Source organism: Peromyscus californicus, unplaced genomic scaffold (assembly GCF_007827085.1).
Source record: "Peromyscus californicus insignis strain IS unplaced genomic scaffold, ASM782708v3 Scaffold_12__1_contigs__length_115047231, whole genome shotgun sequence".
NCBI lineage: Eukaryota > Metazoa > Chordata > Mammalia > Rodentia > Cricetidae > Peromyscus > Peromyscus californicus.
In genome coordinates this window covers 53,189,978-53,206,648 of record NW_026294413.1, presented here as the reverse complement: position 1 = coordinate 53,206,648, position 16,671 = coordinate 53,189,978, and the positions used below count along the sequence as shown (strand labels likewise).

The following is a 16,671-nucleotide window of genomic DNA, read 5'->3' as shown; positions in this document are numbered from 1 at the left end:
CATCACCACCCAGCCTAAATCTATGCTTTTAATAATTTTTGCATATTCAAACTTAAGAGTATTTTATGCAAAATCTTTTTAAAATAGTAAAAGTTGAATCATTATATCCAATAGAGCAAAGGAAGTGCTCACACGTCTCTGAGGTCATTAATCATCAAGTCTCCTCACTGTGTTGAAATGACTAGAAAAGAAGGATTTCAGAAACTCCAGGGTCTCAGGGTGCTCTCTTTTTTGGACTAGATATGTAGCCAAGGATGACCCTGACTGATTCAATTGTCTATATGCCAGGATCCCCACTTCTCTTTATACTTCTAGTCCTTACTAGTTTCTAGACTTACGAAAAATGCACTTACAAAGGGAATCTAACTTGCTTAAAAGAATGAAAAGGCTAGCAACAGACTGGAAGAAGAGGCTGAGGCAGGTGGACTGCCCTGAGTCTAAGGTCAGCTTGGGTTACAGTTCAACCCTGTCTTAACAAAACAAAACAAAACAAAAAACAGAAAACAAACAAAATAAGCAAAACTTCCTAAACCAAAGCAAACTAAAAATCTTCCTAAACAAAAATCCCCTGAAGATCAGAATAGGCACCTCACCAGATATACAGATGGCAGGTAAGTATGTGAAAAGCAGCTTAACTTCAATATCACCAGGGTCCTGACATTTAAAGAGCAGTGAGCTACCCTTGCACAAATACTGACAGTATAGATGCTGGTAAAGATGTAAACAATAAAGACTGCTATTGTGGGTGTGCACTGGCACCGTCACTTTAGAAGGCAGTTTGAAGTTTTTATGAAACTAAACACACTCTTAACATAGACCACCTGAGTTCCTTGGTATACACCCCTCGAAACTGAAAACTCATGTCTGCATCAAAACTTATACACAAACTTTATAGTAACTTAAATTTATACAGTCAAAACTTGGATACAAAAAGACACTAAGAACTTAAGTACACACAAAACAAAAGTGAAAAAAATGACATACTGAATGATTACAACTGCATTTTACATCCTGGGAAAGGCAAACATGACAGAGTAGGAAAAGTAAAAAATTAGTTCAGGGTTAGATGGATGAAAAAGAGCACAGGGGATGTTTAGAGCAGTGAAATGACTCTCTAACGACAAATACATAATATTATAGCCTTGCTAAAACCCAAACACGCACAACACAAAGTGGAAATGGAAAAAACAGGAAACTATGGGGGGCAGGAGATGGGAGGTTATGTAGAAACCACTTATTACTCAAATTTTCAGTAATCTAAAAAAAAGTACAATAAAAACAAATTTAACAATAAAAATAAAATTAGAAACAGGGCTGGTAAGATAGTTCAGTGGTAGTGATGGCCTGAGTTCAATTTGTGGGAACCACATAGTGGAAGGAGAGAACCAACTCCTGGAAGTTGTCCTCGGACTTCTACATGTGTAATTCCTCAATGAGTAAATGTAATAAAAATAATGAAATATCCAGCCAGGCAGTGGTGGCACACACCTTTAATCCTAGCACTCGGGAGGCAGAGGTGGGTGGACCTCTGTAAATTCCAGGCCAGCCTGGTCTACAGAGTGAGTTCCAGAACAGCTGAGGCTACACAGAGAAACTTTGTCTCGAAAAAACCAAACAGTTCTGAAGAAAAAACAAACAAACAAACAAACAACTCAACACCTTTATGACTGGTAATAAAAATATCCAATTAAAAAAAATCCACAAACTCAAAATCAATTTATTGCTAAGATCTGCTTATAGAAGATGTGAAAGAACATTACAGCTTCTTCATTTTTAGTGGGATATTTGAAACTATGAAATTCTTCTACATTTAAATATAGGAAAATAGTAATTTGGCTCAAAGTAAACTAAATTATATAATTGAAAAAAAAATACATCCACCCTTAGAAATCCCTAGTTAGGTGATCCCATGGAGTAAACTGAACAGTGGTATTATGAAATGTGGATAGACATGATGACCTGGCCAGTGTGACCCACACTGACCACTGCCACTGCCCTAGGACTTCTCAAAGGCACTATGAAAAATGGACTGGAGATGGCATTGAGATCAGAGGCATCAACAGCATCCAGAAAATTGTCCCCAAGATCCCTTAGGACAACCCATGTAGGCAATGTGGTACACACTTCCAAGGAGGCTGCTGTTCACAACCACACAAGGCCTCAACGGAGAAAGATGCCTGGTTGGCTTAATTGGTGAAGCTACAATATACTTTAAAATTTCTTTTTATGTGTATGGGTGTGTGCCTGCCTGTCTGTATGTGCAGGTACCCACAGAGGTCAGAAGAGGTTGTTGGCTCACTTGGAACTGGAGTTACAAGTAGTTATGAGGTGCTCAGTGTGGGTGCTGAGAATCAAACTTGGGTCCCCTACAAGCAGTACATACTTTTAACTGCTGAGCCATCTCTCCACTCCTACTAGTATTTTCATTAATAAACTTGTTGCAGGAAAGGACTAAAGGTAATTCACCATCTCTTTACTTCCTAAACTGGCATTATGTTTTTTGAACTAATTCTCATAAAGAGAACCGACAGGGTGAATGACATGCTAGGAGGGTATAATGTGAGGATGGGATGGATGATTTTTACTTAAGTCTGCCCAGACGGGGTTGGACTGTCACCAATCCTATTGTGAAGAACTGCTGCATCTCTAGCACTTCTAGGGATTCTCACTATCTTGACAGACAGCATCAGCATCAACATAACCACACGACTCATAATCAGATACAAGCCATTATGTATATAATTATTGTTACGAGCATAAAGTTAGTTTGAGTACCATAAATATTCTTTAAAAAGGATTTCTCAAACTACTGACTAAGAACACAATACTCTGAAAAGCAGCAGTAACTCAGCAACACACCAGCTCATCATATATCTAGGGCTGGCTGCTATTTTCTTCAAGTGTGACCAAATGCTGAGGGCTGAATTGATATTTAAGCTAAATGGACAGAATGGTAGGGTAATGAACACTGACTTCAAAGTGTTCTTTGCAGTGGCTTATGTGTAGTTCCACTGGACTACACACATGACATCAGAAAATTATCTCTTCAAAGCCCCTTTCTATCATATGGAAAACAGGATCCATTTAATGACAGGTATGAGTGCCTGTGCCAAATCCTGTTCTAAATGCTTGGTAATATTAGTGAGCAAAACAAAGATGTTGGCTTTCTGGCATTGGCATCAGTGTGGGAAGACAAATAATACCAAACATATGAAGCACATTATAGAAATGTGAGAGGGTGATAAACACCATAAAAAGCAGAAAGCATCATAAGGGAGACTAAGACACCCCTCTACCCTCACCGTGTTTTTGAGACAAGGTTTCTGTGTATAACTAATCCTAGCTGTCCTGGAACTTACTCTGTTGACCAGGCAGGCCCGAAACTCAGAGATCCGCCTGCCTTTGTAAAGCATGTGCTACTACTGCCTGGCTGGAAGACTAAGACTTTATGTGGGTACACAGGGAGGTAGACAGGCTACAGTCTTGGATGGTTAAGACAGATCTCAGAGAGAGGTTTAAAAAAAAAATGAGTCCAAACTTTTGGTGGCCAAGTGGGGTTAGTCAAATGGGCAAACTCTTCAGTGGATGTGAGAGCACACCAAGTCTACCTAAAGGGAGACAATTAGTTTGCGAGATGCCAACTATGTGCTAGGCACTTTATAGATGTTTTCTTTTCTGTATAAATTTAAGATTTGTAATAATGCTCATTTAAAACAAAATAAAAGGCACATATGATTTTTACAGCAGTTAGCTTAAGGACAGTACTCTGAGGAAGACAGCGGAACGTTCCGTGTATACTACCACCTGAAACTGCCTTGACGTAGCAGCTGAAAAGACAACAGCCATGTTCCCAGAACATAGACATAAGCTTCCTAACCATCTCAGCGGCACGTCACCAAATCTTACACGTCTGACAGGGAGACAATCTGCTTTCCTCAGACAAGCAGAAATTAGCTCCTGTAGTTTATGAGCATGAAGCATTACTTCCACAAATGGTACTTGGCTAATTAAATCTTCAGGCAAGTGTTTCTTTGGAAATATCCTTAAAACTCTAGAAATAAGTAAGATTAAAGGCATTTCATCCAAGGAAATGAGGTAATTTTAGGTCCATTCAGCCCAACTAGATAAAAAATATTTTAGTGTATGACTGTGAAGTAACAAAATGAAACAAAACTAAAACCAAACAAAAAAAATCAAATAAGAAATGATCCTAGTCAATCCTAGTTGCTGGGCGGTGGTGGTACATGCCTTTAAATGGGAGGCAGAGACAGGCAGATCTCTGAGTTTGAGGCCAGCCTGGTTTATGGAGCTAGTTCCAAGACAACTCGGGCTGCACAGAGAAACCCTTGTCTTGAAAAAACAAAACAAAACAAAACAAAATGAAAATGACCCTAAGACAGATTTTGTATCTTCAACTCTTATCTTTCCATCTTGGTAATTAAAGTGCTCACACCCAGCTACAGTTTCTTCAGAAACCCAGGACTTCCCAAACTACAATAAACTGAGTATCTGTTGTCAAGTCCCTAACAAAATTAGTCAACAATGATCACTGCCCTAGGCATGACTATTGTGGAATAATCTTTGTACACGTGTGAAGATATACTGCTGTGACTGGTTTAATAAAGAGCTGGATGGCCAATAGCTAGAGAGGTGGTATAGGTGGGACTTCCGGGCAGAGAGAGGAAGTAGGAGGAGATACCAATGAGACATGGAGAGTTGGACATACAGAATGAAAAAAGAAACAAAAAGTCTCATGTTAAAACATAGATTAAAGAGGCAGGCGAATCTCTATGAGTTCGAGGCCAGCCTGGTCTACAAAGCAAGTTCCAGGGCAGGCTCCAAAGCTACACAGAGAAACCCTGTCTTGAAAAACCAACCACCCCGCCCCCCTGCAAAAAAAATCATAAATTAATAAAAGCAGGTTAACTTAAGTTATAAGAACTAGTGGGGGATGGGGCTGGAGAGATGGCTCAGCAGTTAAGAGCACTAGCTGCTCTCCCAGAGGACACGGGTTCAATTCCCAGGACCCACATGGCAGCTCACAACTGTCTCTAACTCCAGTTCCAGGGAATCAAACACCTTCATACCAATGCACATAAATAAAGTTAAATTAAAAAAAAAAAAAAAGCTAGTGGGACAAGCCTAAGCTAAGGCTGAGTTTTCATAATTAATAATAAGACTGTGTCTTATTTGTGAGCTGGAAGCCCAAAGAAAAATCCAACTACACATGACCTCACTTGACTCCTGACAGAGTTAGAGGATGGTTGTCATACCTTAGAGGTAGACTAGGGAAAAGTTAAGCACTTGGCCTTTAACACACACACACACACACACACACACTTTAAAACTCTGCTCCCCCCCCCCATCACACTGCTTTTAATGAATGGATTTTTAAATGCTAGTTCTTTCTGTTACTCAGTTAACAATTAACACATAAAATCAACTTCCTCTGAGTGGCAGTCATGGGGAGGCATCACACATCTCAGTTTCTGTCAGGGTCAAGCTATTCAGTGGACAGTAGCCCTGCATGCAGTGGCCTCTGTGGGCAAAGAACCTGAGGCTGTCTGGGTCAGTCTCTGATGGTTGCTGGAGCAACAACTGCATGCCAAAGAGCAAAGATAGCTCTACTATGAAGACTTGGACTTACCAGAAGCCACTTAACATAAATGTGGAAATTGATAATAAACTAATCTGGCTTGTGGTGCTCTGCAACTACTGTGTAAGGTTATGAGGTTTTTGGAAAAGATGTGACCCAACAGTGAAACAGAAGCAAGCAGCAATGTATCCAGAGCTTTCTCCAGAGTTCAGCAAACCTTAGAACATTACTTGTGGAAACATTTGCCTGTTCTCATTTCAGGACCCTGGCTTGTTAATTTGGTACTGACAGAAGCCCAGGGGCCTCGGCACAGCAAGCTTTTCCTGGTGAGGATTGTCAGCCAGGGATGGGACCATATATGTTCCGTGCCCATACTAACTAAACCTCTCACTGCCTTTTAACAGGACATATTTTCACTGAAATAATCCCATGTCCACTAGTTTGAGAATGTGACAGTTTACTAGTGCCTGTGATGCATTCTGGTGTGTAAACACATTCAGGAATATTCTGGTATAGATGCTTTTGAAAGGATGTTGAATATGGCCCTAGGCTTATTTTCCTGAGGATGAATAAGAAAACAAATCCAGAAAAGCTCAATTCTTCATTTTCTGTTAGGTTGAATGGCATGAAAGTGTCAAAATGCCTACTCCTCTTAACCTGCAAAGACAGTTATTTTTATATGTCTCAACCTAGTATTTATAAAAACGACAATTTAAAACTTTCTTAGAGTGATTTCTAAAAAGAAAGATCTTATTTTAAATTGTATGTCTATGTGTCTATATGCACATGTAAATTCATGTGCCTTGGAGTCCAGAAGAGGGTGTTTGATGCCCTGGAGACAGACTAACAGGTGGCTGTGGGCATTCCAATGTAGGTGTTGGGAACCAAATTAGGATCTTCTACAAGAGCAGCAAGTGCTCTTACCACACTGAGCCATCTCTCTGGCCTTCTCTATTCATTTCTGTGCCTCAAGGGATTGTACATATCTAAAAACAGCAGCAGCAGTAATAACAACAATATCAGTGTTCTTAAAAAGATTTGATAATAATCACTGCTGGGGTAATAGAGTAAGTAGGTTTAGGTACCTGCTGAGATCATATAGGACAGGAAACTCATTGTTTTCTTTTTAGATTTTGAGGACAGTTTTGGTATATACAGTTCATAGAAAATATAAAATAAATATACTGAATAAAAATTCTTATCTAGGAGCTGTAGAGATGGCTTGCTCAGTGGTTAAAAGTGCTTGCTGCTCTTTTGAGGACCTTCCAGCACTCACACAATGGATCACAACAGTCTGTAACCCAATTCCAGGGGATCTTCTGGACTCCACAGGCACCAAGGCACCCATATGGCACACATACATACATGCAGGCAAACACTCCTCCGTATAAAGTAAATATTTTGAAAACTCTTATTTAAGTTATCAATGAACATTTTTACATAAAAAAACACAAATAAAGAAAAAGAAAAGAAAATCAGAGACTTTGGCCAGAAGAGAGACTTTTCCCTCAACATCAATGATTGATTGTTGATTTACACTCTTGGATATAGCACTTGATCGAAGCATTCAATGATCAACAAATACTTTACATTAAACTTCATGTTTCAACTAGCTGCCTAATGTCTGAGGGTACTGAGATTTTCATCTTTATCAAATACATCTCTGGCCCCCAGATAAAGTATGTCTACATGTTCTTTGTCTACCAACATTAGTGGTTTGTTTTAAATCTCAAGAATATGGTTGTGCACTCTTAAAACCCCAGCATTCCAAAAGCTGAGGCAGAATGACGACAAATCTGAGGTGAGTCTGGGCTACAAAATGAAAGTCTGCCTCAAAATAAAAAAATAAACCCCCCTTGAAGTCTTTCTGAATATTCAGATCATACTGATCAAGAACTCAGCAACAGGTATTTTTACACCATAACAATGCTAACTTATCCTTTAATGAGTTTATACTGTACTTACAATATTCAATAATATTGAACATATAAATGCTATATACACATATATGCATGTAGTCAATAACAGGTGCTTTTTGTCATTTTGTTTTGTGATACAGAGTCTCACTTATTGCAGGTTAGGAGGTTGCCAGGAACTCACTATGTAGCCCAGGCTTTGAACTCACAACAATTCTCTGCCAAAGCCTCCCAAGAGCTTGGATTACTGGCAAGAGCCACCAAGCCCAAGTACAGACTCCTTTATTATAGAGGCATGGATTTTAAATGTCTGTGATTCTTAGGGAGAAAATGAGACCTCTCATTTTAGCCTTATCTTCAAATCAAGAGGGAACAAAATAAGGAATATTGTGTGTTTGATAATATAACTCATCTCTTAGTACTATCAAAATTTGTCTTTCTATCCTTACATTTTTTTTCTTTAAACATATGTACTACAGCAAACATACGCTTGTGAAAGAAATGTGCTCAGCTACAGCAATCCAAAGAGTAAAGGGCTTCTATGTCTCTCAGATGATGTGAAGTAGAGTGTTTTGAAACACTGTCAATCACGCTAACACTACAGCCCTAAATATTTCATTTAAGGAACAGCCATAAAATATCAAGTTCTTAATTCCAGATGAGCCAGGGAAAGCCAGTGTGTGCCAGTTCCTTAAAAACAGGTTATTTTCGCCGGGCGGTGGTGGCGCACGCCTTTAATCCCAGCACTTGGGAGGCAGAGCCAGGCGGATCTCTGTGAGTTCGAGGCCAGCCTGGTCTCCAAAGCGAGTTCCAGGAAAGGCGCAAAGCTACACAGAGAAACCCTGTCTCAAAAAACCAAAAAAAAAAAAAAAAAAAAAAAAAAAAAAACCAAAAAAAAACCAGGTTATTTTCAATTTTCTTTTTCTCAAAATATAACCAAGAAGAGTGGTGAATATATCAGCCAGAGAGAATATATAAAATTCTCCGGTTTATAGTTCTTAAAAACATGGTTCATGGACTCCTGGAGTTTCCTGAAACTTCCAAGAGGTCTGTAAGACCCAAGCTATTGTTCACAATGGCACTAAATCCTTTGTATCTTTTTTTCTGTATTGATGCGTGCACAAATGGTACGGCAAGGGCATTAAAGCAATGGCAGGCAAATCCAATGGTACTTTAGCACAAACCACAACGACAGTGACTTCCAAACATATGGGCAGCTTTGAATTCTTGGCTGCCATCCACTCCTTTAAAGCAAAACAAAAACTTAGTTAGTTTTACTTGAGATTGTGCTTGATGGTGAAAACTTACTGTTATTAAGTCTCAACTGTGAGGACCAGAGAGATGACTCAGCAGGTGAAGACACTTGCTATTGAGTCTGATGACCTGAGTTCTCCACCTGAGGTGGAGAGAGAGAACCCACTCCCACACATTACTTTCTGGCATGCACACAATAAGTATGTGCAATAAAAACACTGATATCTAAAGACACTGCATGTGACAATATGAGAATTATAAAGTATTTCTGCAGACCAATGGGTTTTCACTTACCAGAGGAAGGAATGTTCAGAAAAGATTAGATTACACAATGCAACTAACTTTCACAAAACTACCATTTGCAGAATACCCACAACAATCTCAAACTCTTCCCTTTCCACTACAATATTTGTGTTAGACTAGATTTTGTTCAGACACTGTATTCAACATAATATATCATCATCATAGGCTAAATATGGAAGTAAACATGAAAATCCAGCTGTATTCTATAAAGCCAAATTTTAAAGAAATTTACAAAAACTGAAACACTCAGGAGGCTGAGGTAGGTGAGAGCTTAAGGCAGTCTGGGCTATAATATATACTGAGCCAGTCTCAAAACTAACAATTCCCCCTCCCGCAACACACACACACACACACACACACACACACACACACACACACACACACACACACACACACACACACACACACACACTTGAACTCAGCCTGTCTCTGCAGTACTCAGATTATATCGATGTAAACCATCAATCCCAGCTTTGTTTTTCATTATCAGTTAGCTGGTTCACTGCAGTGTGTGAAGGTCAGAGGGCAACTTGTAGGAGTCAGTTCTCTTTTTCCACCATGTGGGGCCTAGGGATCTGTGGTGCTTTGAAAGAAAATGGCTCCTAAAGGGAGTGGCACTATTAGGAGGCGTGGCTTTGTTGGAATATGTGTGATCTTGTTGGAGGAAGTGTGTTACGGTGGAGGTGGCTTTGAGGTCTCATATATACTCAAGCCACACCCAGTGAATCAGTGGATTTCCTGCTGCCTTCTGATCAAGATGTAGCCAGCACCATGTCTGCTTTCACACTGCCACGCTTCCTGCCATGATGATAATGGACTGAAGCTCTGAAACTGTAAGCCACCACCTCAATTAAAAATTGTTTTTTTAAAGAGTTGCTATGGTCATGATGTTTCTTCACAGCAATAAAAACCCTAACTAAGTAAGACAGGATCAAACTCAGATTCATCAGATTTGGTAGCAAATGTTTTAACCTGATGAGCTACCTCTCTGGCCTGGGTAAACCTCAATTCTCTAAGTTTTAATTATGTGTATATGTGTGTGTATATGTACACACGGTGCAGGTGCCCTCGGAGTCCACAACAGTGTGTTGGATCCCTGGGAACCATATGGGCGCTGAGAACCAAACCCTCTGCAAACCACCCCACCTTTATTTTTGGATCAGAGTAAAGGTAGATTAAGAAAAAGAAAGAACTCCCAAGAGTGGGAGGAGCTCCAAGGAGAGAATACTCACTGTACATTCTTCTAAACTCACTGAGCAATCTTTCCTGGCCCATCTCAATTCTTTTCCTTGCCAACTTTCAAGACAATACATTGATTTCCTACCTTGCTTGAAGATAACCAATTATTTTATTATGCTTTTAAAGTATTAAGAATTTATGAACTTTGACTCAAATGTTTAGATAATAAACTTAGATGAAATGTGTTTCCTAATTATGTTCTCAAAAATGCCTAAATGAGTACTCTGACCAGGGAATCAGGTAGGCTAACTGCAGATCTTCACCCCTCCCTCAGCGCCTCCAAATCTGATCCCCTAGTCTCATCCCCAGCTCTGCAGCAGACCACCAGCTGTGGCCACTGTGGTGGGTTGAATAAAAACCCCGCCTCCCCCGCGCCCCTTAGGCTCATATATTTGAATGCCTAGTCATCAGGAGTGGCACTACTTGAGAAGGATTAGGAGGCATGGCCTTGTTGGAGTAGGTTGGCCTTGTTAGAGGAAGTGTATCACTGGGGTGGGCTTTGAGGTTACAAAGGCCCATGCCAGGCTCAATTCTGTGTCTCTGCCTATGGATCAGGATGCAGCTCTTAGCCATTGCTCCAGTGCCTGCCTGCCTGTCACCATGTTTCCTGCCATGATGATAATGGACTAAACATTTGAAACTGTAAGCAAGTCCCAATTAAAGGCTTTCTTTTATAACAGTTGCCTTCATCATGGTGTCTTTTCACAGCAATAGAACAGTGACTAAAACAGTCACCCCTCCCCAAATCTTCAGGGGATCACACAGATCTTTTCCTCCTAACTCCCCCAACTCATAGCTTTATCCCAGACCTCAACTCTAGCAGGCACTCCCTGGGAACTCGCAGGCCACACTGGCAGGAAACCAGGTAGGCTAACTGCAAATCTTCACCTCTCCCTCTACTGCTTCAAGTCCAATCCCCTAGGATCATTGCCAGCTCTGCAGCAGATGTTCTCCTGTGGCCTCTCCTCACTCTCTGCCCCCATTCCCAAGAGACTAAGCAGATCCTGGTGGAACACTCAGCTATCCTTGCCTCTGTGGATCCCTCAGCCCTACCCAGTCCATCCCCTTTCCTAAGTGTCAGCTCTTACTACTCAGAAACATATTTTTACCGGAGTATTTAGAAGCCACACCCATCAGGATCCTTGAAGTACTTCCTACCAGGCAACACACAGACACCACACTCCCCTAAAAAACCAGAGAGGAAACAAAAGCCAAGGAATAAAACACCAACCCAACAAAGAAAAGACCAGACATCAGCTCCTAGAATTACAATCACCCCAAACCCAGATGCATAGATGCCAGTGTGAAAACACAGTAATAACAGCCAGGACAACATGTCTCCACAAGAGCCAGGTAACCACACTCCAGCAGGCCCTGAGTATTCCAACATGGCTGAAGCACAAGACAAAGACCTCAGAACAGCCTTTCTGAATATGATAGAGGTCCTTAAAGAGGAAATAAACAATCCATTAAAGAAATCTATGAAAACACAAACAGTGGAAGGAAATGAATCAAACTGTTCAAGCCTTAAAAGTGGAAATAGAATCAATAAGGAAAACCCAAACTGAGGAAAATCTGAAAATGAAAAATTTAGGAATTCAAACAGGAACCACAGAGACAAGTCTCATCAACAGAATAACGAGATGGAAAACTCTCAGGCATTGAAGACACAATAGAAGAAATGGGTACCTCAGTCAAAGATAATGCTAAGTCTAAAAAACTCCTGGTACAAAACATCCAGGAAATCTGGAAAATGTGTCTTAGGGTTTTTACTGCTGTGAAGAGACACCATGACCACGGCAACTCTTACAAAGAAAACATTTAATTGAGGAGGTGGCTTACAGTTTCAGAGGTTCAGTCCATCATCATGACAGGGAGTATGGCAGCATGCAGGCAGACATGGAGCTGGCTGCATCTTGACCAGAAGGAAGCAGGAAGTTGACTGACTTTCACATGTAGTGAAGCATGAGAAAATAGACCTCAAAGCCCACCTCAACAGTGACACACTTACTCCAACAAGGCTACATCCCTAAGAGTGCCACTCCCTTTGGGGGGGCATTTTTTTTCAAATCACCACACTATGAAAAGACCAAATCTAAGAATATCAGGAATACAGGAAGGAGAAGAAACTCAGGTCAAAGGCATAGAAAACATTTTCAACAAAACCATAGAAGAAAATTTCCCTAACCTAAAGGAGATGTCTATCAGGTTACAAGAAGCATAAAGAATATCAAATAGACTGAACCAGAAAAGAAAGTCCCCTTGGTACACAAAAATCAAAACACTAAATGTGTACATTTATGTGTGAACACAAAAAATATTAAAAACGATAAGGGAAAAAAAACAAGTAGCATATAAAGGGAGACCTATTAGAATTATACCTGACTTCTCAATGGAGACTCTAAATGCCAGAAGGGCCCAGACAGATATGCTAGACTCTAAGAGACCACAGATGCCAGCTCAGACTACCATACCCAGCAAAACTTTCAAGCACAATAGAGAAAATACGACATTACATAAAAAAAAAAAAAACAACAAATTAAAACAGAATCTATTTAGAAATCCAGCTCTACAGAAGGCATCAGCAATTCTTAACCTGTGGGTCATGACCCTTGGTGTCAAACAGCCCTTTCACAGGGTCACATATCAGGCATCCTGTGTATCAGATATTTACATTTTGATTCATAACAGTAGCAAAATTATAGTTATAAAGTAGCAACAAGCGGGGGTGGGGTGGTGGTGGTGGTGGTGGTGGTGGTGGTGGTGGTGGTGGTGGTGGTGGCGGCAGCGGCGGCGGCGCAGGCCTTTAATCTCAGCACTTGGGAGGCAGAGCCAGGCGGATCTCTGTGAGTTCGAGGCCAGTCTGGGCTACCAAGTGAGTTCCAGGAAAGGCGCCAAAGCTGCACAGAGAAACCCTGTCTCAAAAAACTAAACAAACAAACAAACAAACAAAAAGTAGCAACAAAAGTAATTTTATGGGTGGGAGTCACCACAGCATGAGGAACTGTATTAAAGGATCACAGTATTAGGAAGGTTAGGAACCATTGCACTAGAAAGAAAACTCCAATCTAGAGAGGTTAACTAATCAAAAAACACAAGGAATAGATAATCCCAGACTAGCATATAAAAAGAAGAGAAGCAAGTGCGTGTGCACCCTGCCCCACACCTACACCCACAACCACAAAAGGAAATAACAGGAAACAACAATCACTGCTCACTGATATCTCTCAACATCAATGTTCTCAATTCCCTAATAAGAAGACACAGACTAACAGAATGGATGCAAAAACAGGATCCATCCTTCTGCTGCATCCAAGAAACACACCTTAACTTAAGGGATAGACATCACCTCAGAGCAAAAGGATGGAAAAAGATATTCTAAACAAATGTACTTAAGAAGCAAGCTGGTACAGACATTTTAATATTTGACAAAATAGACTTCAAGCCAAAACAAATCAGAAGAGACAGAAAAGGACACTACATACTCAAAGGAAAAACCCACTGAGAGGACACTGCAATTCTTAATACCTATGCACCAAACACAAGGACACACAATTGTATAAAAGAAACACTACTACAGTTTAAATCACACATTGGGAGGCTTTATTTTATATTTTGGTTTTTCGAGACAGGTTTTTTTTTTTTTTTTTTTTTTTTCTGTAGCTTTAGAACCTGTCCTGGAGCTTGCTCTGTAGCTCAGGCTAGCCTCAAATTCACAGAGATTCACCTGCCTCTGCCTCCTGAATGCTGGGATTAAAGGTGGGCGCCACCACTGCCTGGCCCATATTGGAGACTTTAGTACCGCAATCTCGCCCATAGACAGGTCAGACAGACAAAATCTAAACAGAGAAATGCTGGAGCTAACCTGATGCTGTAAACCAAATAGACCTAACATATACAGAACATTTTACCCAAACACAAAAGAATATACTTTTGTTTTGTTTTGTTTTTCGAGACAGGGTTTCTCTGTGTAGTTCTGGAGCCTTTCCTGGAACTCACTCTGTAGCCCAGGCTGACCTCGAACTCAGAGATTCGCCTGCCTCTGCCTCCCCGAGTGCTGGGATTAAAGGCGTGTGCTACTGCTGCCCGGCCAAAAAATATACTTTCTTCTCAGAACCTTATGGAACTTTCTCCAAAACTGACTACATACTTGGACACAAAGCAATACTCAACAGACACAAGAAAATTGAAATAATACCCTGCAACCTGTTGGACCACAGATTTTTAATATTTGACAAATAGCTAGATTTCAACGATAGAAACAGAAAGCTTACAAACTCACAGAAACTAAACAACAGACTACTGAATGAAAAATGGGTCAAGACAGAAATTAAAGACTTTCTAGAACTGAATGAAAATGAATAAACAACATACCCAAACTTATAGGACATAATGAAGGTAGTTCTCAGGGGCAAGTTCATAGCACTAAGCACCTACATTAAAAAAAAGGGGGGGGGGAGCTAGATCTCATACTAGTAACATAACAGCACACCTAAAATCTCTAGAACAAAAATAGGAAACAACACCCAAAAGTAGTGGAAGGCAAGAAATAATCAAACTCGGTGCTAAAATCAATGAAATAGAAGTAGTTTTTAAAAATCTCCCAACTGAAACAAGCTCAGGACCTGATGATTTTAGTGAAGAATTCTACCTGAGTTTCAAAGAATTAATGCCAATACTCCTCAAACCATCCCACAAAATAGAAACAGAAGGAACATTGCCAAATTAATTTTACAAGGCCACAGTTACCCTGATACCCAACAAAGAGGATTATACAACTTCCCTTATGAACATAGATGCAAAAATTCTCAATAAAATACTTGCAGATTGAATCCAAGAACACATCAAAAAGATCTTCAATCATGATCAAGTAGGCTTCATCTCAGAGACAGGAATTTGGTTCAACATATGGAAATTGATAAATGCAATCCACAACATAAACAAATAGAAAGACAAAAACCATATAATCATTTCATTAGATGCAGAAAAGGCCTTTGACAACAATCTAACACCCTTACATGATAAAAGCCTTGGAGAAATTAGGGATACAAGGGACATAGCTCAACATAATAAAGGCAGTTTACAGAAAGTCCATAGCCAGCATCAACAAAAATGGAGAGAAACTCAAATCAATTCCACTAAAGCAAGTAACAAGATAAGGTTGTCCACTCTTTCTATACCTATAAAATAGAGCACTTGAAGTCTTAGCTAGAGGAATGAGACAACTGAAGGAGATCAAGGGGACATAAATTGGAAAGGAAGAAGTCAAAACATCTTATTTGCAGATGATATGATAGTATATATAGGTGACCCATACAATTCCACTTGGAAACTTCTACAGCTGATAAACACATTCACCAAAGTAGGTAGGTACAAAATTAATTCACAAAAATCATTAGCTCTCCTATATACAAACAGATTTTTTACAATAGCTTCAAAAACTGTAAAATTTCTTGGTATAACTCTAACAAGCAAGTAAAAAACTTGAATGATATAAACTTCAAGTCATTTAAGAAAGAAATTTAAGAACACAGCAGAAATTGGAAAGATCTCCTAAGCTCATGTGTCAACTTGGATTAATATAGTAAAAAAGGCCATCCTACCAAAAGCAATCTACAGATTTAGTGCAATACCCTTTAAAATTCCAACATAATTCTTCACAGACCTTGAAAGGACAATTTTCAGCTTCATATGGAAACACAAATACCCAGGATAGCTAAAACAATCCTAAATAATTAAAACGAACAAACAAACAAACTGTGGGAGGTATCACTCTCTTGGGTTTCAAGTTGCACTACAGAACTATAGTAATTTAATAGTGGTATTGGTACAAAAACAGAAACATAGATCAATGGAATCTACTTGAAGACCCAGACAAATATCACATCCTATGGACACCTGATTTTTGATAAAGAAGACAGAAACACATTCTGGATAAAAGATAGCATCTTCAACAAACAGTGCTGGTAAAACTGGATGGCTACATGTAGAAGAATCCAAATAGATCCATACTTATCACCCTGTACAAAACTCAACTCCAAATGGACCAAAGACCTCAACATTGAAGCTGAAGAGATGGCTCAGCAGTTAAGAAGCACACGCATACTGCTCTTCCAGAGGAATTGAGTTCAATTCTCAGCACCCATATCAGGAATCTCACAACTGCCTGCAACTTCAGCTGTAGGAGATCTGATACCTCTGGCCTTCACAGGCAACTGCACTCACTGCACATACTCACACAGACACACACAAAACCACACAGTGACACACACACTTTAAAAAAGACCTTAACATAAAACCAGATACACGCCGGGCGGTGGTGGCACATGCCTTTAATCCCAGCACTCGGGAGGCAGAGCCAGG

The 16,671-nt window shown here is 39.9% G+C and overlaps 1 protein-coding gene and 1 pseudogene across 2 annotated transcripts in view; both read right to left on the bottom strand.

Annotated features, from left to right (window-relative positions):
* Positions 1-16,671, bottom strand: part of Xpo7 (exportin 7) — a 100,195-nt gene that overhangs the window by 56,372 nt on the left and 27,152 nt on the right. The window lies entirely within an intron of this gene.
* LOC128108084 (uncharacterized) lies at positions 2,073-2,196 on the bottom strand (annotated as a pseudogene).